The sequence below is a fragment of the Prenolepis imparis genome, unplaced genomic scaffold, assembly GCF_030444845.1.
Source record: "Prenolepis imparis isolate NDT839.2.m4 unplaced genomic scaffold, iyPreImpa1.0 SCAF_10, whole genome shotgun sequence".
Taxonomy (NCBI): Eukaryota; Metazoa; Arthropoda; class Insecta; order Hymenoptera; family Formicidae; genus Prenolepis; species Prenolepis imparis.
In genome coordinates this window covers 15,790,989-15,800,114 of record NW_028141168.1, presented here as the reverse complement: position 1 = coordinate 15,800,114, position 9,126 = coordinate 15,790,989, and the positions used below count along the sequence as shown (strand labels likewise).

The 9,126-nt window shown below is 33.7% G+C and overlaps 1 long non-coding RNA gene across 2 annotated transcripts in view; it reads left to right on the top strand.

Annotated features, from left to right (window-relative positions):
• Positions 1-302: 302 nt before the first annotated feature.
• The window catches only part of LOC145941642 (uncharacterized), a 71,518-nt gene continuing 62,694 nt past the window's right edge, over positions 303-9,126 (top strand). The window contains exons 1-2 of one of the 2 annotated variants that reach the window (XR_014426193.1): positions 303-1,420; positions 1,770-1,858. This is a non-coding gene — a long non-coding RNA (uncharacterized LOC145941642). The remainder of the gene's footprint in view (positions 1,421-1,769; positions 1,859-9,126) is intronic. The other variant, XR_014426192.1, reaches the window with a different exon arrangement.

The window sequence follows — 9,126 nt, the reverse complement described above, 5'->3', positions numbered from 1 at the left end:
AAAATATCGCGATCTCACGTGGATTCAATAAACTTTCGCGAGAAGAACCAGAGTGTGACGTAAGTAGTATCGCGAATATAAATTGAGAGGATTCTGTCAAAGTTTTTTTCTTTTTGCTCACAATGCTATATTGCAAATTGGTTTATTACGCACACGCACACGTATTTCGTTTTTTAATTATTCTTTTGCAATGGTTGATGCATCGGCGACTTTATCTCGCATCTGTGCTTTTAGTAATTTACTGATTTTTACATAAAAATAATTAAAATTATTATATTAAATTTCTAATAATAAGAAGAAAATATGTCTTCTTGTTTCAAATTCAAATAGATGTCATCTATCAAATATTATCATGAGTTTCAACAGAATTGTTATATCGGCTCGTTGAATGAAAATGGATGTTCTTTCGTCACAAACTGCATTATACGAATAAATCAACGTGAATGATGATGCCCTAATAGCGCTACATGCTATTTGCGATCTACCGTTTGAATGGATGACAATTCAAAGTTGGCGAAGATACAAACCAGTTCTGGTACCAATAAAATTTGTCCGTTATAATTACGGAAAAACACGCAGCGTTTTTATCTCGTCAAAAATATCGGAGAAAATTTAAAGAAAATTAGAAAAAATTAAAGAAAATAAAATACAAAAATATTCTTTTACCGATTACAAATCGAAGAGTCCGGATTACGTCAAAGTCAGTCAAGGGGGTTGAGCCGGGTAGCGCGATAGGGTATGACGCTCATCGATGATGGATCCGATCGAGGAGACCAATGCCGCAATTAAACGATACAATCGTTACGTTGTTCATCTGGACTGCAATTCGAAACTGGCGCCTTTTGAAGGAGACCGGCAACCATTAGACTACCCCCCGTGACATTCGAGGTAGAGTATGATGGTTCCATCGAGTAGGTAGTGCCTAGACGGGGCTCCACCCAGCACTTAGTTTACGTCGCGATTGCGGCCCCGGGCACGACCGTTTCCAGGGTACAGTCACGCCCCTGCCATGCGAGTACTGTACTCCCATTCGCTGGCCCATATCTCATCTGGTCCATCGCATTAGCCTAATCTGCCAGCAACGTGAACGGAGGAAAAAAAAAGGAGAAAAAAAAAGTACGGCCATATCGACGTTGCCACTGACGAGAGAAATCGCGGCGAGGTGCTGCCACCTTTGTGGCAGGATCGCGAGGTTGACCGGTTGTCGAATCGATCTTTTTTTTTATTCCTTCCGCAAGCAACATTGTCTCGCCCTCATATTTCGACTAGTAGTTCGATTTGATTGTCCGCGTGTCACCGGCGTTAATATTTCCTATATACAGTTTGCAGTTTGCAGTCGTACCCTGCCTTGCGTCGGCTGGAGACGAGAATCTCTTCCATTTGACCGCGTGGCTCGTGAGAGGAACCATTGGAATCATAGGTAAGAAGAAATTATACTCAATAATAGATTTACATGTTATATACTAAGTTATAAATCAAGATTCTATTGTATATATTAATTATAAATCGTAGAATTTTTAAACGTAACAAAATTCTGTTGCAAAGATGATATTATCACAATGAGAGGAGGGTGGGAGGGGGAGGATTAAGATATGTAATCAAAATCTTTTGGAAATATCACTAATTTGTTTCAAATTAATTTTTTCTCGATAAGAATGTTGTTGGTAATTTTAGAGGGATTGAAAATTACTTGTAGAGGCCAAAACGATTAATAAAATCAAATGTTGGTTTTTTATTACAATATTTAATTAAAACGTTTGCTGTTACAGGTTATTTCCATCATCGAAAATCCATTGCAATTGCCGTCACGTTGCCAAGCTGCTGATGCTGCAAATTCTGCACGGGAGCTGCGGGATTGGTAAGTAATCTGATGCATGAACAAAAAACTATATAAATTTTTATGGTATCTTTCTCTCAAATCTTCTTCAAAAAATTTGCGCTTTTATCTATTTGTTTGAAAAATGTTTCTCCTGTGCTTCATCTCTTTTTATTAGTATCGCGTTCAATTAGAAATAATTCAAAGGCTATATTTGGAACACGAAATGTGATATATGAAATTAATGAAGACCGTGGAAAATCGCTTTAATTATCGTAAAAATCATTACACTTTCTAAAATAATATCCCTCGCAAGTAATGCACTTGCGCGCTTTAGAACACAAGATTGGGTATTATTTTATGTCAGCTTTATTATAGCGTCTGTTACGACTCTATGAACGTTTAAAACATTCTTGAAACGCTGTGTAATCTTTAAAAGCCTCAACTTTTTAATCGAAACAAAAACACAATCACACGAAGCGATAAACCTGAGAAATAAGAGAATACACTGCGATCTTTTTTAACCATAAATATTCACGAAAACGCCGAATGAGCAGACGCATTGTCATGATACACGGTTGCGTTTTTCTGTATCACTAATTTTAAAGTTATAAAATTAATATCTTTTTCTATTATCTCGTGTAGTAATTTGCTAACGTTGCCTCTCAAATTATATATATCTTATGTATTATATAATATATATATTATCTTAAATAAAATATGTTAAATCATACGAATTATACTTAATCGCAATATGTGTATTGCATTTGTGAAATTTTTGCATCGTATTTATTCTCTACTTTATCTTTATTTGAACACTGTTTTTAATAAGAAATAATATTGATCCAACCGCGAAATATTTCGAATGTGAAAATTCAAAAAAATTCATGATGCTTTTCGCTGCTCTTTGCAACTTCACGATGCGTGTCATACGGTTGCCAGATTTTATTAAAATTGATAAAGTTATATTATAGTGTAAAAAGATTGTATGTACATACGTACATTTTGTTTCGTCGGTTCCATGCCACCACATATGCTATCTGCGAACTTGTGTGGATATATATTACGAAGCATAAATTTTCGTTTCATTTAAAAATACGTGACGCAAAGTCAGAAAGTCCTGGTGCGCACAGAAGCGCACTGTAGTAGCTAGTAGCAACGTACGTATGTGGAGAAAAAAGCCAGATGTCAACGAGGTATGCGGTTAGGTCGAATATTGCACCGATTTTCGGGGCGCGCCATAAATTGCTCCAGTTTCCGAAAGAAAGCCGCAACACGTGTGCTTATTTTAAACGGCGCGCTGGAAAGTTTTCTTTATTGCGGAAATGCCTCCGCAGTTATTGTTGTCGAGGTTGAATAGGCTAAAGTCTAAACCTTGCGAAATGCGCAGGTAGAACTTTCCGACGTTATTCAATATCGTATCAGTTTTCCTCCATCGATTTCGACGAAATTCAATAAAATGATACCGAGTCGTTTTGCGAGGATGATATCTTTGCATAATTTTATTCATTCAGATTGTGTTATATCCTAATTAAATTCGTATTTCTTGATGTAAAACGTAATATGTTTAATGTTTTTCTTATCAAATCTTATCAAATTGAGAAAAAGCAGTCGATTTATTTACAATTATGTAAGTATATCTGTCTTGATCATGCAGATATCTTTATAGAATTATTATTTAGTTAAAATTGAAAATTTACAGGTTTTTTGTTTGTATTTTATCCGACTGTTCCATTTTCGGTGTAATACTTACTTGACAATAATGACATCTTGCCAAATACACAACAAATCCCAATAGATTTATTTTGTTCTTGATTTATTGGATGATTCGCGTATTTTTTAACGTGTCATCAGACTTTATTGTTCCATTGAGTTAATAGTATCGACATATTCACATGCAATCTCTTTTCTAACAATGTTCATATACTCATAAGCACAAGATTAATGATTCCTTAACGATTACACTTTTTTGAAGCATTATCTGCCAAAATATAGCTCAATTTTACATGATAGATATATTAGTGTTCTTTTATAACTCATAGATCTCTGCATAGTACTATGCAATGTGTTTAATATAGGTACGAAAATCCATCTTGATAAGTTATTTTTTGCAAACTTCGTGATTGAGTCATAAAGTCATTTACAAGTCGCGAAATTGGAAAATAGAGAGATTGGATGAGATTTAAAAATATAAATATACATATACGTACATTTATATTATATGCAAGCGCCAATGTTGCAATATTGATGATAGCGTTTGATATCGAAACAAATTCAGGATATGTGAGCAGATTTTAAGTTAAAATATGAAAAAAATTATTTAAAGTAATTAATTTTTAAATTAATGTTAAAATTTACAATTCCAGATACTCTTCATAAACTTAATTATAATCTGTCATACTTATATCATTAACTATAAGCTAAGACAAAAAAATTTTTCAGAATAAACTTTCGTTCATACGAAAAGTACATTGTAGCTTAACAACTGTATAATCTTCAGGAAACTTTATATGAATCTCTAATGAATACTTCAGAAATCTAATTTGTGATTATGCATGTTGCGTGTCTAATCATATCGTGCGCGATGTAATCAGATAACGTGTTTTACAGGTAATCTTGCATCGTATTTTTTATTTATGTTTAAATTTTTATGTCTATTGTCTCGTCATTCGCGAAAAAAATTTCACTTTTGCATGTTGAGGTTGAGGTTTCTAATTATAATCGAGAAGAGATTAAAATTAGTCTGCAATCTTTTTGTGTCTTGTAAAATGTTTCCCGTCGCACGGAGCTCTATCCGTATTATCTGAGCAAACGAGATTGTAAAAATTCGTTTTGATAATTTAATTTGAGAAATTCAGCATTATAATTTATCTTATAAAAAAATCTCTCGCTCTCTTGAAACATTGTCGTAACAGAGACTAATCCGTAAATGAACTTTACGCATGGTTTTGCTATCTTCATGTTTGATATACGGAATAGTTTTGGCCTCTCATGAAAGCCCTAAAAGCGCCGTAAACTGGCAGTTGGCTTGATCGAGTGTGAAATCGAGATAGAAACTTGGAAAGTTTCTGAATCGAATTATCTTTGCGAGCGAAATTCATTGAAGTCTTCGTAGAGTAAAGCTGCTAAAAGGGAAACAACGAAGCTCTCCATCAGTAATTAACAAAATGCTTGATAAACATAATGTAGAAGAACCAGTGCAATTTACGCGCGCACATTTTCTTGATTATTAAAATACCGAGCAGACTTACATTACAGATAGCATTTGGGGAACGATTTCTAATGAAAGTGTGAATCTATACTTTAATTAATTAGTTTAATTATGCAATTTTCATTACGAAAATATTGCGAAGAAAGGTTTTGATCGCGGCTCTCACATTTTTTCTGTCTTAAATGATTAAATTATAAGTTCTTGACAAAGAGAAAGACATTCAAAACATCATTGAATAAAGTACGTCATAATCATCAATACATTATTAATAATATATATTTTTTTATGTTGCATAAAATATAGTTTATAATTACAATATATCACCTCGTAAGATGTCAAAGATATAGATTGAATATTTTTCAATTATATTTGCAAAATATTGTTATATTTATGACAAATTATATAATTTGGGGACGTGTCAAAACGCGAATGAACAAGGATATATTACAACGATATAGCAATTGCATGAAACATTCTTGTTTATGCTATGGCCATTACTGTCCCATGTTAAGACAATCTCTTCTTTTGCGACAAATAGATGGTTCGAGATTCCGTATGATTAATCCGTTTATGTTCGTGTTTCGATCTTCTTGTACTTCTTCCGCATCTATCAATCAATGTTTAGCGAAAGTACTGGAATATTATGTAACTATTGATCGTGTTGTTTACTTTCTTCTTTTTTCGATTCGTATCTTATTGGAGGTATAAGTTTGATCGCGATTTATGTATTTCTATAGAACGCATCATAGAGGTGAGAAATCTGTTTGTCATTTGATTGTACATTCGAAGTGCCGTTTGAAACGATATTTACAATTAAATTATTAATGTTGTAATATATAGGAAATATATATATATATATATATATATATTTGTATACAATATTTGAAATTTTTGATATAATATTTTTGATACATTTATAGAGCTTTTTAAACAAAAATTGATTTTCTCATTTATATATCGTTTGATAAAAAATGAATATAAAGTCTGTTCAATGTTTCTTTCTTGGTAAGATTTTTCTTGATAAATATCAGTAGATAGCTGTGAAAACAAAAATTGTAAATGTAATGTAAAAATAAAATTAAACTCCAAATGGCGGACGAAGGATCTGAAAGAAAATATTTTATCATTATTTTTTTGTTGTTATATTAAACATCCAAATTCAGTAATACTATTTGTTGACAGTTTTACGAATAATTTAAATTTAATTTACTATTTATATATCATATTGATATTAATATAATAATTCTATAAATATTATAAAATTTATATTATTTAAAAAGTAAACACATTTTTCTCAATACAAAAAATGTATTAATAATTTTTAAAAAATTTATCTTAACTACGCACACTAACATTAAGATGTTGAATGATTAAGCTGTGCTCTCTGGCAAAATATATAGCAGCAAATGTAACATGATTAATAGAAGATCGGTTTAAGACAAAATTTATGCACGATACTCTTGCCTGCTGGGGATATCAAAGCTACTGCGGACAAATAAATCCAGTCGCATTCCTTGACGATGAATTTCATTCGTGCCACGCACAGAAGGGAACGGGAGGTTTGATTCGTAGGGAACAGAATGAGTCGCCATGATGTCCGGCATTAACGTGAAATGACAAAGTGCTATACTGAATTAACGTTTTCGGTGGAGGATCATCAAGCGGACGAACACACAATTCTAATATCACATACGTGATTTATTTTTATAATGTTCGCTGCGTAACACAGCGACGCAAAAAAAAAAAAAGAAAAAGAAAAAAAAATATAGAGATGGCAACTTCCATTCGTAAATGCAAGTAACGCGCGATAACGATGTATAATTTTAAATATTTAATAATGCCATTATAAAATAATATTACTCATCGCGCGTTCCATTTTCTCCGGAGGCTCTTGTTAAACATATTTTACAATTTATATCCTTTTCCAAACGAAAAAGGGAATAAACTCTGAACCTCGCCCGCGACTATTAATAACCTAGGAAAGTTAAAAATGTTTATTGCAGGTCGCGGTTTACACATACACATATACGAAAAAAAAACTCGCGGTCATAACGACGACATAATTTTGAACACTGCTTCGTACTTAACGGTGCATCTGACACTTTGATGACGCTCACGATCGTACGTTTTACGCATACAGACATAGGTATACGGAAGAAGGGTTAGAACTTGAGTAATTCTTGTTAAAGTCACACGTAATAGCGCCGATTACGATACATCCATGTTCGACATGACGCGAATTTCGCGTCTGACGTACATATGTAACACGCGGCGAAAAATAATATATTATAATATACGAGAGGGAAAAAAATTTGCAAGACGCACGGGAACGGACGTGCAACTAATATTAATAACGTGGCAAAGTTAAAAATGTTTACTGTGTATTACGGCTGATATGAGGGCCACGAAGCATGGCAGCAGGGTCCCTTGTGATTGATTGCACGTCTCTACGTCTCTCCCTCTGACGGGGTGTTCCTATGGATATTGCCTTAGCACGGCCCTGTGCATGCTACGATCTTCCCCCATACCTCCCACCTTCTCGTGTCTATAGAGACACCATACCGATCTATTCTGTCCCCTCCATGAATCAAATCGCCCTTCATCTCTCGCCTCTCTTCTCTCTTCGTTATGATAAAAATTTAAATCACCTTCGAAGAATGCGACGGAATTAACTTGTGATTTTCTGATTAATCAATTACAAACAATTTTATAATTCTCTCACACACATTTGCAAAACAATATTTGTATCTTACGTTTCTCAAGAGCATCTTGTGTAAAAAATACAAAAGAGATATCGTTTTATATAATGATGTTAAACACTACTTCGAATATAATCGTGTACATTAAAATTGATAGCTATAAATTGAAAACATGGCGATATAGTAATTATGATGATTGTGTACGGAGGAAAATTTATAAACGTTTTTTAAATATATTAAATTGGAATTGTATAATTATATGCGTATCTTTCGCACGTCGCGTCGTATACGTTGAAATGGTTTTTGCAGCGTTAATGAATAGTTCTAGATACTCTAATTAAGGTTTTATTATGGACTACCGCTTGGCAAAATACCGGTGGGCAGTTACAAAAAGCAATGACGTAATTGCGAAGTAAAACGCTCTCGGATATAAAGATTGTGGAAGAAAACAACTAGACGTTAAATCATTTAATTCAGCTTAAAAACGCAGCTTATTAACGACTTGAGGAGTGTACTCTTGCGTGTAACATTATAATTTACAGTCGTTATATCGTTTTTTATATAATCTTGCAGAGTGTACTCTTCTCTCTTTTCTATATATTCTTATTATTATTACTATTGGAAAAATTATGATAGTTTTTATACATTACCAGTAGTAGCTACCGTGTGATAATATAGCTTGTACTGTATAGCTTTGTAATTCTAATGCGCCTCATAATTATCTACGCAACAAAAAGATCGGTAGGTCTTTAATGGACTTCCTGTAATTTTATATAATACATTATAATAATTTAAGAAGGCATAGAGAGAGAAAAATGTGCTTGATTCTGTCACTCATAATACGGGGGGAGAGGGAGGGAATGCGTTTATTTTTAAGCACAGTGTATTCAAACACACAGATTCTACTACAGCAGCGAGAACGAGACGATATCTTACAGTCTGTCCCTATTACGCTTTTAATCATCGAGCAAGTTTGCGAGAGGAATCTCATTAACACATGTATATTTCTTACTTAACGTGTATGCACGCAAGGCGGTTCCTTGACCCTTCGCGGAGCCTCCATACGTGTTTAGTAGCAACTGGTTGCAGTAGCAAGAATTAGCAATTAATCTTTTGGTTGGTGTTACGAATGGAGATGGAGAACGATCTGGACGCGCAGAGGAGGAACGTAATAAAGAGAGGAACGAAAGGAGAGAGAAGTGGACAGCGCAAGGGCTTATAGGGACGAGACTTACAGACCGCATATTATGCAAACTATGCGACAATTAGATCGCTCTCCTGCTGGTTCCTACTTATCGTTGATGCTTAATGTATTATAATCCATCATATATATATAAATATCTATACACTCAAACGATGAGCATTAAACAGCTGATCGGATCATCCTTCCTTTGCTGCGC